We start from the raw sequence: 14,648 nt of genomic DNA, 5'->3' as shown, positions 1-14,648 counted from the left end.
AAATGCTGGTAATCCAACCAACACACACACAAAAGTGCTGGAAGACCTCAGCAGGCCAGGCAGCATCTATGGAAAAAAGTACAGTTGATGTTTCGGGCTGAAACCCTTCGGCAGGTTTATAGACAACCTTGGTTTTCAAGACATATTGACGACCTAGTTAAGAAAAAATAGAGATATAGGTTGGAAGGAACAAGTGAGTACTTGAGTATAAGAAGTGGTAGAGAACACTTAAGAGGGAAATCAGGGCTAAACGATGGCATGAGGATGCTCTAGCAGACAAGGTGAAGGAAACTCCCAAGGCCTTCTATAGACATATTAAGAGCAAAAGGATAGAAAGGGACAAAATTGGTCCTCTGGAAATCAGAGTGACCACTAAGCATGGAGCCATAAGTGATGGGGGAGATCTTAAATGGATTTTTGCATCTGGAGATGGAGACGGATGCGAAGTCTATAGAAATGAGGCAAAACAGCACTGAGGTCATGGACTGTATACAAATTATAGAAGAGGTGTTTGCAGTATTATAGCAAATTAGGGTGAATAAATCCCCAGGGCCTGACAAGGTGTTCCCTCAGAGCCTGTCGCATAATTGCAGTGCTGGTTGTGTTCTTGTTTTTCATCTATATCAATGATCTGGATGATGATGAAAATGGATCAGCAAGTTTGTAGATGACACCAAGATTAGTAGTGTAGTGGACAGCAAGGGAGACTATCAAAGCTTGCACTGGGATCTGGAAAAAATAGTCTGAAAAATGGCCGATATAATTTAGTGCAGACGAATATGAGGTGTTGCACTTTGGGAGGACAAATTAGGGTAGGACTTGAACGGTGAGAAGTAGGGCATTACAGAGTGTGGTAGAACAGAGGGATCTAGGAATACAGATCCATAATTCCTCGAAAGAGGCATCACAGGGTTGTAAAGAAAGCTTTTGGCACGTTGAGCTTCATAAGTCAATATATTGAGTACTGGAATTGTAATGTTATGTTGAAGATGTTGGTGAGGCCTAATTTGGAGAATTGCGTGCAGTTTTGGTCACCTAACTCCAGGAAAGATGTAATTAAGATTGAAAGAATGCAGGGAAAATTTGCGAGGACTTGAGGACCCAAGTTATAGGGAAAGGCTGAATAGGTTAGGACTTTATTTCCTAGAGCATAGGAGAATGAGGGGAGATTAGAGGTATACAAAATTATGAGAGGTATGGATAGGGTAAATGCAAGCAGACTTGTTTCACTGAGGTTGGGTGGGACTAGAGATCATGGGTTAAGGGTGAAAGGTGAAATTCTTAAGAGGACATGGGGGGAAACTTCTTCACTTGAAGGATGGTGAGAGTGCAGATTGAGCTGCCAGCTGGGTGGTAGATGTGGGTTCGCTTTCAAAATATAGGAGAAATTTGGATAGATACGTGGATGGGAGAAATATGGAGGGTTATGGTCTGCATGCAAGTCGATGGGACTAGGCAGATTAATAATTTGGCATGGACTAGATGGGCCAAAGGGCCTGTTTCTGTATTGTAATGTTCTATGACTAAAAGCATTTCCCGCCATTGAGCACATCTACAAAGAATGCTGCCTTAAGAAAGCAGCATCCATCATCACCAGACCGTGTTGTTTTCTCACTGCTGCCATCGGGAAGGAGGTGTAGAAGCCTTCGGTTCCACACCACCAGTTTCAGGAACAGTTATTATCCTTTGAATATCAGACTCCTGAATCAGCATAGATAACTTTACCACAGCTCTGAACTGATTCCACAACCTATCGCCTCACTTTCAAGGACTCTACAACTCGTTCTCAGTATTAATTAGTATAGATTGATTTTTTTTGGTTTATTTATTATTTTCATTTTTAGTTTGCACAGTTTGTCTTGCACGTTGGTTTTCAGTTCGTGTAGTTTTTCATTGATTCCATTGTATTTCTTTGTTCTACTGTGAATGCAAGAAAATGTGTATCAGTAGTATATGGTGATATGCAGTATGTACATTGATAATAAATTTACTTTGAACTTTATTCATGTGGTGTGAATCAGATCGACTAAACACTGGGTTGTGTGTGTGATTGTGAGAATTTCTGAAGGAAGCTGGGACGGGCATTTTTTTTTTATCCCCAAGCTTTCTTCTGGCTGAAGATGGTCATAAATGCTTCAGCCTTGCCTTGAGCACTCTCATGCTGGACCCTATATTTGTTTCAGTTATTCCTGGAGCTATCTCCTCAATTGACTGTTTAATTGTTCACCACCTTAAATGTGGTCCTGGATCTGATCTGTTTGCTTGCAAGACAGATGTGCTGCTTTTGCTACTTATCGTGAGTGCAATTCTGTGCTACGGCTTCACCAATGGACACTGCTGCTGCTCCCAGTGTGCCTTTCCACGGCGCGGAACCGAAAATAATAGAATGGATACGCCTGTCTACAGTTAAACGACCAGCATTCTTCATTATCATCAATCAGGCAGCTAGCTCCGTCATTGGCACTTGGCACTAGCCTCCCACCATCAAGGGCATCTTCAAAAGGCAGCATCCATAATTAAGGACCCCCACCATTTGGGACGTGCCCTCTTTTCATGACTACCCCCAGAATACAGTACACATACTCAATGTTTTAGGGACAGCTTCTCCCCCTCCACCATAAGGTTTTCAAAATGACAATGAACCCATGGACAATACCTCACTGTTTTTGTTCTCTTTGTACGCTACTTATTTAATTTTTATATGTATTTCTTGTAATTTATAGAATATTTACTGCCACAAAACAAGTTTCATGACGTGTTGGTGATAATAAACTTGATTCTGATCGATATCTCTCGAGTGCTGTGCTGCTGAAGTTTGAGAAGCATCTCTCATCTGTATATATTCCATTAGTTCACTTATGTTATTGGTGTACTTCAATAGACTTTCTCCTGGTATTTGCTTTGATTCAAGAGTCTATTAAACTAATATAGATACTCCCAATATGTACAGTAGCTGAGTGTCTACATTTCTCTGGGAAAGATTATTTTGTAGATTTTTAGCACTCCTGAATTTGTTTCTTCTTGTCTCTATCTTAAATGACTGACCCTCATCCAGCTATTCTCTACACGGTTAACTTCACCAAATAATTTTTCAAGAAATGTGCTTTGAACTGAGAAAAACAGCAGCAACTCCCTTTTAATCAATCTATCCCTAAGGCCAGCCTATTTGTCAAGGAATCAATATAGCAAATCTACATTGGTTTCAGGTGGTGTTTCCTTTAAGTTAACAAAGCTACACGATATTTCACTATTTGCATTGGACGAGCAGGGCCTTTCCTTGCATTTATGTTAATCTAATGTGCTGTGTTTCTGTTAGTGGGGCAATCTAAGCTGAAAAACTTCTCTGGATTATCTTTTTACTGGACACATGTAATATAAAAGTAAAGGTGTAATGCTGAGGCTTTATAAGGCATTGGTCAGACTGCACTTGGAGTTTTATGAGCAGTTTTGGATCCCTTATCTGAAAAGGATGTGCTGGTATTGAAAGGGCCCAGAGGAGGTTCATGAGAATTATCCTTGGAATGAAAAGGTTAATGTATGAGGAGTGTTTGATAGCTCAGGGCTTGTACTTGTGCAGTTTAGAAGAATAAGGGGGATCTAATGAAACCTAAAGAATATTGGAAGGACTAGATAGAGTGGTTGTGGAGAGGATGTTTCTGTTAGTGAGAGAGTCTAGGATAGAGGACACAGTCTGGGTTACAGGGAGAAGATAGGAGAATGGGGTTGAAAGGGATAATAAATCAGCCATGATAGAATGGCAGCGTTCACTTGGTGGGCCTAGTCTTATGGTCTAATTCTAAATGTTTACATGATCACTGTGTGATTCACTGTTTCACTCTCTCCCTGCTTGCTCTTTGGGAATCCCTTGTCCTCTTGCACATGAGGCAAGTTTTAGTATTTTTAAGACCTGCTAGGGATGGTCAATAGAGTGATGTTATCCAGAAGTGGGACTAAAAGTATCCCAGCTTTCTGTTCAGCCCTTTGATTGAATATTTCACATATTGGAATATTTGGCATTGCAAAAATTAAAAAAGTTGTTGCTGTTGACATGTTAACATTTGGGTGCAGACCTTTGGCCAGAGGGCAGGCTGGCACATACCATGTTATCAGACATTCCTATCAACTGTTGACACTATAATGTGTCCTTGTCACCTTTCTAAAGATTCTTTACACCTCTCATTGTATTTGATCTTCCTGCAGCAAGAGCTATCAATTTTCATTTCCTCTGTCAAAAATCACTATTTTAAGCATAATCCCGAAGTTTAGAAACAAACTTCAGTTTCTTTTCTCTGCTGCTAATCTCTTTCTCCCTTTTGTTTTGGAAAGTGACTCCCTCGGTCTAGATTCTTCATGAGGAAAGCTCCTTTACAAATCCACCCTGTCAGAGCTTCTCCAGATCCTATGTTTCAGTCAGGTAATCAAGCCCCCTCTTGCTTCTGATCTCTAGCCTGTCCAACCTTAAAATAGCCCCAAATTGATAGAGTAACCTGTGACTTGCTTCCAATGCATTAAAATCCTTCTTTACACTTTGCAGGCTGCCCCCCCAGAATCTCAGACTGTGTTGGTCATTGACATAATACAATGCATGTCACTGTGTTTTGATGTACATGTGACAAGTAAAACTAACGTTTATAATCTTTAACTTATAAATAAGGAGACCCACAATGCACTATTCCAAATGTCTTACCAATGTCTTATATAACTGAAGCATATCCTCCCTACATTTTTATTTAATTTCTCTCAACTGTTACAGATAATTGTTTGCTGACTGCTTTCCTAATCACTTGCTGTCCTATATACAAGCCTTTGGTGAATCTCTCACCATTTAGAAATTGTCAGTTGTGGTGAACAAATGAAATGACTTGCTAGAGGAAGTGGTTGAGAATGAAGTAGTTGGTGCATCATCTCAGAAGCACTTGGGTAGGCACCTGGAAGAACAGGATATCGACTAAATGCAGGAAATTAGGATTAGTTGGGTGGCCACAATAACTGACATGGTCTGATTGGGTTGAAGGGCTTGTATCCCTGCTGTATTACTCTGTGACTTTACCGATGTGCTAGAAAACAAATGTTTGGCATCTTGAAATCAAAATTTTTTAAAAAATCCCTTGCATAGCTCTTTCTACCATCAGTGTTATCACCACTGATTTTATCCAACTTTATCTGTTTTATCCAAACTGTCTGCAATTTCAGCTTCATTATTAGCTCTCAGGTGAGTTTCTGATCCCGTTACCACAACTACCACCTTCCTCCACCTCATTTTTGCTGAAGCTCTTCTCCATGACAATGTCCAAGTCCCAGCTCTATACTGCTCGCCTAGCCAATTCCCCATCCTTTCCTCATAGCCAAGTGCCTATTGCTTGTGTCCTTACTTCAAATGTCTCGTCTCTATATCCCATCTAAATTCTCATCCTCATTTCTAAATGCCTTAATGGGCTTTCTTTTTGTAACCTCCTCCCAGCTGACAATCCCACCTTCTCCTTTCTATCACTCTGGTCCAAGGCACATCCCTTCACTCTGTTGACAGCTGGTCCCAAATTGCTGGAACTTCCCCTAACTTGTCTCTTTTTTTCCTCATTTAAAAGCTTCCTTAAAGCTGATTAAACTTTGTTGCCTGTTTTAATAAGTTATTTGGCTGTGATATATTTTATTTGAGGTACTTTGTAACATTTACTACATTCAGCAGCCAAACTCCGGGCAACAACTTCGACAAGCTGGCTAAACCAGGTGAGGGTAGCCAACGGGTCTCAAACCCTCGGTGAGATAGGGAGTTGCCTCTCCCAGCATGTGAAGATAGACTCCGGCGGATTGAGCGGATGAGACCAATGGAAGGTCCAACGGTCAAGAAGGCGGTCTCTGCAAGTGTCGTGGAACGTGTCGAGCAGGACAAGACACAGAAGATGTCCTGGTCATCCACTGCACCTAGTCCCATCTCCAGTGGTCCCTACTCTGTCTTGCCACTGGATCCAGATGGGAATTGGGAAGAGAGAGTGAGGCTGACGCTGCGCAACTCTCCCTCACTTAAATCCAAATCACGCGCTAGTCTCGACACCATCATAATGGTGTCGAGGTCCTCATCGACGTCGACGATGGACAAACACTGAACATTCAGGAGATTCTGTGAATATTGTATTTTGTACAATCCCACTAAAAGACTTTGTCTTTTAATTTTCAATCCAGTTATATGTTCATTGCATGAATGATATTTTTCCACAGTGCAGTTCCTGGCTATTACGTACATAGAGCAGTTCAGTAGAATGGGCTCTTTGGCTCACAATGTCTCTGCAAACCATAATGCCAACTGCACATGTGGTCCATATCCCTCCGTTCCCTGCCTGTTCATGTACCTATCTAAATGTTTCTCAAAAACTGCTATTGCATCTACTTCCACACTCCCCAACGGTGTCTTCTAGGCACCTACCGGTCTCTGTAAATAAAAAAAAACCTGCCCTGTAAATCTTTAAATTTTCTCCCTCTCATATTACAGCTATGCCCACAAATGTATGACATTTCCACTCTGGAGGGAATTAAGACTCTTAACTATTTACCCTATCTATGCCTGGCATAATTTTATAATAGCTCATCTCTCAGACTTCATTGCTCTGTCCAACCTTTCCTCATAGCTAATACCCTAATCCAGGCAGCATCCTGGTGATTCTCTTTTGTGCCTTCTCCAACAATTTTGTCATCTTTAATTTCAGCTTTCCATAGGTTACTGAAAACCAGTGTTTTCTGCTTATTGATGAGAAGTTCTTTTTATTTTTCATTTGAGCCAAATTTCAATATATTTTGAATTTGGTGAGAAAATCATTTTGTACAAAGCCTGGTGTTAATCAGCTAATATCAATGGGTCAAATTCTGCTGGGTCAAACATTAGTGTGAATATTTTCCCGCAGCAGCCTGTTTTACACTCTGAATAATAACCCAGGTGATGGCAGTGGGACCTCTGTGATGTAGGATCAATAGTACATCATATTAATAAGTGAGATTGGGAGACTGAGAAATGAATAACTGAAAAGGAAATAATATTTTTCTTTGCCAGTAAATTAGTCTATTATTGTCATGTGTACTAAGTCACTGTGAGAAAAACTTAGTTTTTCATGGCATCCATGAAAATCATTTCAGCCCTCAGAGCCAGGATCAATTTTATTCACCATATACTCTTACATGTGTTAGGAAATTGCTGTGGTGTGTTGGCATGACATGTAAGAAAAAAACAGCAACATTCAATAATTATAAACACGAGGTTCTGCAGATGATGGAAATCCGGACCAACACACACAAAATGCTGGAGGAACACAGCAGGTCACATAGCATCAGTGGAGGGGAATAAACAGTTGATGTTTTTGACGGGCCCTTTCCAGTCCTGATGAAGTGTCCTGGCCCGAAATATCAACAGTTTATTCCTCTTTATAGATGCTGCCTGACCTGCTGAGTTCCTCCAACGTTTTGTGTAAACATTCAACAATTATACAGAATAAAGAATTCTATAAAAATAGTCAGAATTACAAATATGGAATAAATGCATAAATACCAGCATGTATTTGTAATGGTGGAGGATTACAAATACCTGGGGATATGAATTGACAATAAACTGGACTGGTCAAAGAACACTGAGGCTGTCTACAAGAAGGGTCAGAGCCGTCTCTATTTCCTGAGGAGACTGAGGTCCTTTAACATTTGTTGGACGATGCTGAGGATGCTATACGAGTCTGTGGTGGCCAGTGCGATCATGTTTGCTGTTGTGTGCTGGGGCAGCAGGCTGAGGGTAGCAGACACCAACAGAATCAACAAACTCATTTGTAAGGCCAGTGATGTTGTGGGGATGGAACTGGACTCTCTGACGGTGGTGTCTGAAAAGAGGATGCTGTCCAAGTTGCATGCCATCTTGGACAATATCTCCCATCCACTACATAATGTACTGGTTGGGCACAGGAGTACATTCAGCCAGAGACTCATTCCACCGAGGTGCAACACAGAGCGTCATAGGAAGTCATTCCTGCCTGTGGCCATCAAACTTTACAACTCCTCCCTTGGAAGGTCAGACACCCTGAGCCAATAGGCTGGTCCTGGACTTATTTCATAATTTACTGACATAATTTACATATTTACATATTACTATTTAATTATTTATGGTTTTATTACTATTTAATTACTTATGGTACAACTGTAACGAAAACCAATTTCCCCCGGGATCAATGAAGTATGACTATGACTAAACAAGTTTATAAAAAGTGATTTTTTTTTTTTAGTTTTTACAATACAGTGACGAGGTCATAGATAGAGGGAGTGGTACTAGAGGCAGCATAAGGGAAAGCAATAATAGAATGCAGAATAAAGTCACAGTTAAAGTACAGTGCAGGTAAACTAAAAGATGCAAGCATAATGAGGTAGATCATGAGGTCAAGAGTCAAGTTAAACTGGTTACAGAATGTTAAAGAGAAAGGTATTTAGATATTGAATAAAAAGTGGGGAATGTGACAGTTTTTTAAAAGACATGGATCTTGAACAATTCGCTATCATTTAAACAGTTCCCTTGGCTTGAGAAATTGATTAATAGTGCAATAACAATTATCACATCATTAAAAAGGCTATTTGCTAATTATCTTGAATTAAATTTCTATGGTGAGTTTAATGGGCAATTAATGCACAAATCTGGGAAATAGGTCTATGACAAGATATGTGTAAGGCAGAGAGAAGCAGTGTAAATTGTCCAGTATTTGCACAAGGCAGCCATGACCTAATTGAATAGCAGAACAAATTTGAGGGGCCGAGTAGCCTACTCCAGTTCCTATTTCAGAGTTCAGATGAAGGCTGACTGTCTGTTTATCTCCATAGATGTTGCTTGACCTTTGCTCCAGATTCCAGCAGTTTCTGAGATCTCTTGGTCCTATTTTCTTGTGTTCAGAGATTGATATTTAACAATTTACTATTAAATCCCTTAATTTGCTTGCCAGTTTGCAGGTAAAATAAATATGGATTATTACTATCCTATAGATGTGGCCTTTTGTGGTCAAAGAAGATGGTCCATTGACTCTTCCTTCAGCAGTGATAAATAGCAATATGTTGGGGTGGAGAAACTGTAAATTTCCTTAAAATGAAAGTTCATTTACATGTACACAGAAACAGGCCTCTCAGCCCATCTAGCCTAACCCACCCAATCCCATCTACCCACATCTGGCTGTCTAGTCCCTTTGACCCACATCTGGGCCCATCATATCCCTCCCTTTCTTAAATGGAACCTGCACCCGCCATTTCCGCTGGCCACTTGTTCCATGTCCTCACCACCCTCTGACTGAAGAAGTTCCCTTCAGTCTTGCTTAAATATTTTACCTTTCACTTTAAACTTATGACCTCTAGTTCTAGTCTGTCCCACATGAAGGGGAAAAGCCTGTATGTATATACCCTATTCATACCCTCATAACTTAGTGTAAGTCTATAAGATATCCCCTCATTCTCCTACACTAAAGTCAACTTTTCCCTATAAGTCAGGTCCTCATGTCCCAGCAACATCCTTGTAAAATTTCTGTCTGCACTTCCAAGCTTATCTTTCCTCTAGGTAGCTGAGGACTGCACACAATACTCCAAAGCAGCCTCACTAACAATTTGTACAACTTCAACATCCCAATCTATTCAACCTTTCCCTATAACTAGATTATCAAGTCCCAGCAACATCCTTGGAAATTTTGGAATAGTTAATGAGTAGTTAAAATTTCATTTAGAAGTTAACAAGAAAAATTACATGATAGCCCATGTGGATTTGGACCAAATGTATAGAAGGTTCTCTCTCAAGGATTATATATGGTTGATATAGGGAGAAATAAAAACATCCATAGTCACCAAATGGGAAGGAAGACTGCAACAGGGAGAGAGGTTGTAATGGTACAGCTGTAACTGGGTCATGTTTAATTTAATACTGAATTGGAGTCAGCCCAACTCCTTTATGGTATATTTTATGTATTGCACTGTACTGCTGCTACAAAACAACACATTTCATGATGTATGTCAGTGATAATAAACCCAATTCTGATTATAAGATGTCCACATTTGACCTATATATCTAAACCTTTCCTACCTGTGCACTTGTCTAATTGCCTTTTAAGTGGCATTGTTGTGCCCTTCTCATCCACTTCCCGTGGCAGCTCTTTCCATATGTGGACCACCTTTTGTGTGAAAATGTTACCCCTCAATTTCTAATAAACCTCTTCCCTCTCATCTTTAGCCTATACCCTCTAGTTCTTGGTTCCCCTACCCTGTGTGTCTATTGTCCTCATGACTTTATACACCTTTATGAGATCACCCTTCAGTCTCCTACACTCCAAAGAACAGAAGTTCTAGCCTTTCCAAACTCTCACTGTAACTCAATCACTCAAATCCAGGCCATATCCTTCTCATTTTTTTTTGTACTCTTTCCAGTTTAATAATAATATAGGGTGACTAAAACAGGACACAATTCTCGGAGTGCAGTCTCACCAATATCTTGTACAACCTCATCATTACTCCCACTTCTATACTCAATGCCCTGACTGACGAAGGCCAGTATACCCAAAGCCTTCTTCACCACCCTGTCCATCTGTAATTCCACTTCCAGTGAAACATGTAGTTATACAGCACCCTCCAGGACCCCACTGTTAATTGTGAAATTCCTACTTTGAGTTAACTTTCCAAAATGCAATACCCTGACTTAAACTCCATTTGCCATTCTACAGCCCAATAACTCAGCTGATCAAGACACCCCTGTAATTTTTGATAACTGAATTCCCCTATAGGTAGGGTTGATGCCATCTTTCATTTCCAGATTTTACTGCCTTCTTTAAGGCCCCAAAGTTGGTAATAATTTGGATTTTGCCAATTATATTTCATCTTTCATGAAATTCCCTTTTGTCATTTAATCTATCACACCTTCCATTCTATCATTTTTTCTAATTGTTTTTCTCCTCTCTTTCTCAGCTTCTAGTGAAACCTTTAGATATCAGAATCAGATTTATATATCATTGCCATAACATGGAACTTGCTGCTTTGTGGTAGTAGTACAGTGCAAAGACAAATGTCATAATGTGGTAATGCTGACAGGTTCATGAACAGTGTGGAAATCTGATGGTGTTGGGGGGGGGGGGGGGGGCGGTGAAGAAACACTTCCGGAATCATTGAGCAGGGCTCTTTAGGCTCCTGTACCCCTCCCCGGTTGGTGGTAACGAGAAGAGGCCATATCCCAAATGGTGAGAGTCCTTAGTGATAAATGCCATATTCTTGATGTGCTGCTTCTTGAAGGTGCCCTCGGTGATGGGGAGGGTTATACCCATCCGTAATGGAGCTGGTTGAGTCGACAATCCACTGCAGCCTCTTGTGATCCTGGTCATTGGAGCTTCCCTACCTGGCTGTAATGTTACCAGTCAGAATGCTCTCACTGTACATCTATAGAAGTTTGCAAGTCTTTGCTGACATACGAAATCTCCTTAAACCCCTAATGAAGTAGCGGCATTCTTCGTGATAAGACCATAAAACATAGAAACAGAGTTAGACAATTCGGTCCGTGGAGTCTGCACCACCAATCCATCATGGTTGATTTATTATCCCTCTCAACTGTAATCTCCCCTTTACCTTTGACACCCCTAATAATCAAGAACATACCAATCTCCACTTTAAATATACCCAACAACTTGGCCTCCTCAGTCGTCTGTGGTACCTTGTAGCAATGTGTTGCCCTGAGATGTTGACACTGTAGTTTTTTTGCTGCTCATCCTAACTATTTTCCAGTACAGAGAATATGAAATGTCAATTGGTCCTTACTCTGCAGAAACTACCACACGGGAAGCATATTGAAAAAGTGTGCAAGACGAACAAGGATTGAATTGTTTAGATATGCAAGGAAGATGAGAGAGAAATGTGCCATTCTTAAAACTCTCACTTCCCGGTCTAAACTACCTAAAACCACAAGGAAGCCTTAGCTTCATCTTTTAATCATTACAGAGGATCACAGCGAGGGAAAGTTGCTCATTAGGGATCTTTTATTTGGAAGCCTTGGTCTCCGGGAGATGCATTCTGTGATCAGGTTTCGAAATAGGACGTATATTCAAGTCCAGTCAGAATTAATTAAAAGGAAATGCAGTGCTGGAAATGTATGTGATCAGAGGTTTAGCAGAGTACATCTGACAACTGGGATAATCAATACTGTGCTTCCCTCATGCAGCATCTCCCCTCTCTGCTGATCCAAGGACATGAGGGGAATAATGAAGATGAATTCCAGTGTTTCATTAACCAACTGACACTCGCTTTGCAGTTTGCATACAGATCAGGTTCTGTCACTAACAGGGAAACCATTCGGTAAGGCAGCAACACAAGGGTGTGAAGCTGCATTTAAATCCCAGCAGTTTAATATTTTTTGACTGAAAAATGCATTTTGTATGCTGAAAACCCTGGAAAAATGAAGCTATATTTTCTTCTGTTTTGACTTGAAGATTTTTCCAGTTTTGAATCCTGAATGTGTTCCTTGCAGACCCAAGCTCGCAAATTGAAGGTCTCTAACAAGTAGTTTTCCCTCCATGTGAATCTTGATGGAATTGAACCTTATGCAACCAGTCAGTGTAGGAGTGTCCACGTTCATTCAAGAAACAAATCATGTGATTGTGGTTGGTGGGATCATCCAAACCCAGCATTTCAAAATCATCAATGTGATGCAGAGTAAACCTGCCAAATAATTCTCACTTGAAGGGACGTGGATTAATGGGAATTAATTAAAGGCAAGTTACACTTGGTTGCTATTCTATTGGGTACCTCTACATCTGCTCGTTAATGCAAATATCTAAATAGCCAATCATGGGCATCAACTCAATGCATATGTAACACCCAGGGAAAGATTTCACTGCTAATGTAATGGTTGTTTTGTATCAGCAGTGTTTGGATTATGACTAGAGATAACAGGGGCTTTGGAGTATTCCGCTGTCCAATGAAGGGAGTGTTTTCTTTTCTTGTTGTGTGCCTGAGAGTGAGTTGTTTGAGGTCTTTTGTTTGGCGGAAGATGGAGAAAGAAGATACCAGAATGGAGAGGTCGTAGACAGCAGGACAGAGTGGACTTGGAATGGGGGCGGGAGTAGACGATGCTCAGAGGAAATCGATGGAGAATTAACTGACGGGAAAACCGTGAGCTCCAACGTGCACATTAGACTTTCATTAAAATGGGCCCTTCTTCTTTTTGTTTTCTTTACTAACCCTATAATCAAATTAAGAATTACAAAGCTCAATCGTTTAATTGCATACGGTGTATCATCTGATATTTCACGGTACTCATTTGTAACAGGGTAACACAGCACGCAGCATCCACACAAACAAGATTTCACAAGGTTAGTGGGGCCAGAGATTGTCTTCCCCTAGACTAACGCCACCGGCCGAACCCGAGGGTTACACTTAAAAGAATGCGAATATGGACAAGAGGTTCGGCTGTTGTTCAGACCAAACACCAGAATGGGGAAGAAATGTGATCTAAGTGTCTTTGACCATGAAATGACTGTGGTGCCAGATGAGTATCTCAAAAAGTGCTGATCTGCTGGGATTTTCACATACAACAGTCTCTAGAGTTTACAGAGAATGCTGCGGAAAGCAAAACAAAAACATCCAGGTTTTGAGTGGCATGTCTATGGATGAAAACATCTTATGAATGAGAGAGGTCAGAGGAAAATGACCAGACTGGTTCAAGCTGACAGGAAGGCAACAGTAACATTAAAAATAACCACTTTAGAACAATAGATGTCTTAGAACTAAACAGCACAGACTCAACGTCAACCCTGTACACCAGTCTATTAAATTCTCTCATTATCATTAACTCCCCAAAATCTACTCCTCACTAGTGAACAATTAACTTCCCACCCACACGTAATACTTCATTCTGCACTTTGTTAATGTTTTACCTTGTATTTCTTAGAGGACCTGCCCAGCATGTTAATGCAATTACATGAAAGCATGCCAGTGCCTCTAATTCTGTAGGAGTTTGCAAAGATTCAGTATGACACCTAAAATGTTGAAAACTTCTGTGGATGTGTGATGGAGAGTATATTGACTGTTGCAGCATGGCCTGGTATGAAAACTATAATTGCCTTGAATGGAGAAGTAGTGAATATGGCCCGGCTCATCATGGGTAAAGCACACACCACCATTCTGCACATCTACATGGAGTGCTGTCACGGGAAAGAAGCATCCATTATCAGGGACCCCACCACCCAGGTTACGCTCTCTTCTTGCTGCTGCCGTCAGGAAGAAGGTACAAGAGCCTCAAGACTCGCGTCACCAGGAATTGTTATTACCCCTCAACCATCAGGCTCCTGAACCTACGGGGATAACTTCACTCGTCCTATCACTGAATTGTTCCCACAACTGATGAAATCACTTCCAAGGACTCTTCACCTTATGTTCTTGATATTTATTGCTTATTTGTTTATTATTATTTAATTATAATTTTTTTAATGTTTGTGTTTGAAGTTTGTTGTCTTTTGTACACTGGTTGCCCATCCTTTTGGTGAGTCTTTCATTGATCCTATTATAGTTATTGGATTTACTGAGTGAGCCCGCAGGAAAATGAATCTCAGGGTTGTATATGGTGACATGTATGTACTGTGATAATAAATTTACTTTTAACTACCACCAGGCAAGCTATG

Source organism: Mobula birostris, chromosome 32, assembly GCF_030028105.1.
Source record: "Mobula birostris isolate sMobBir1 chromosome 32, sMobBir1.hap1, whole genome shotgun sequence".
In the NCBI taxonomy this organism is placed as follows: Eukaryota; Metazoa; Chordata; class Chondrichthyes; order Myliobatiformes; family Myliobatidae; genus Mobula; species Mobula birostris.
The sequence above is the reverse complement of the archived record's forward strand: the minus strand, read 5'-3'. Positions refer to the sequence as shown.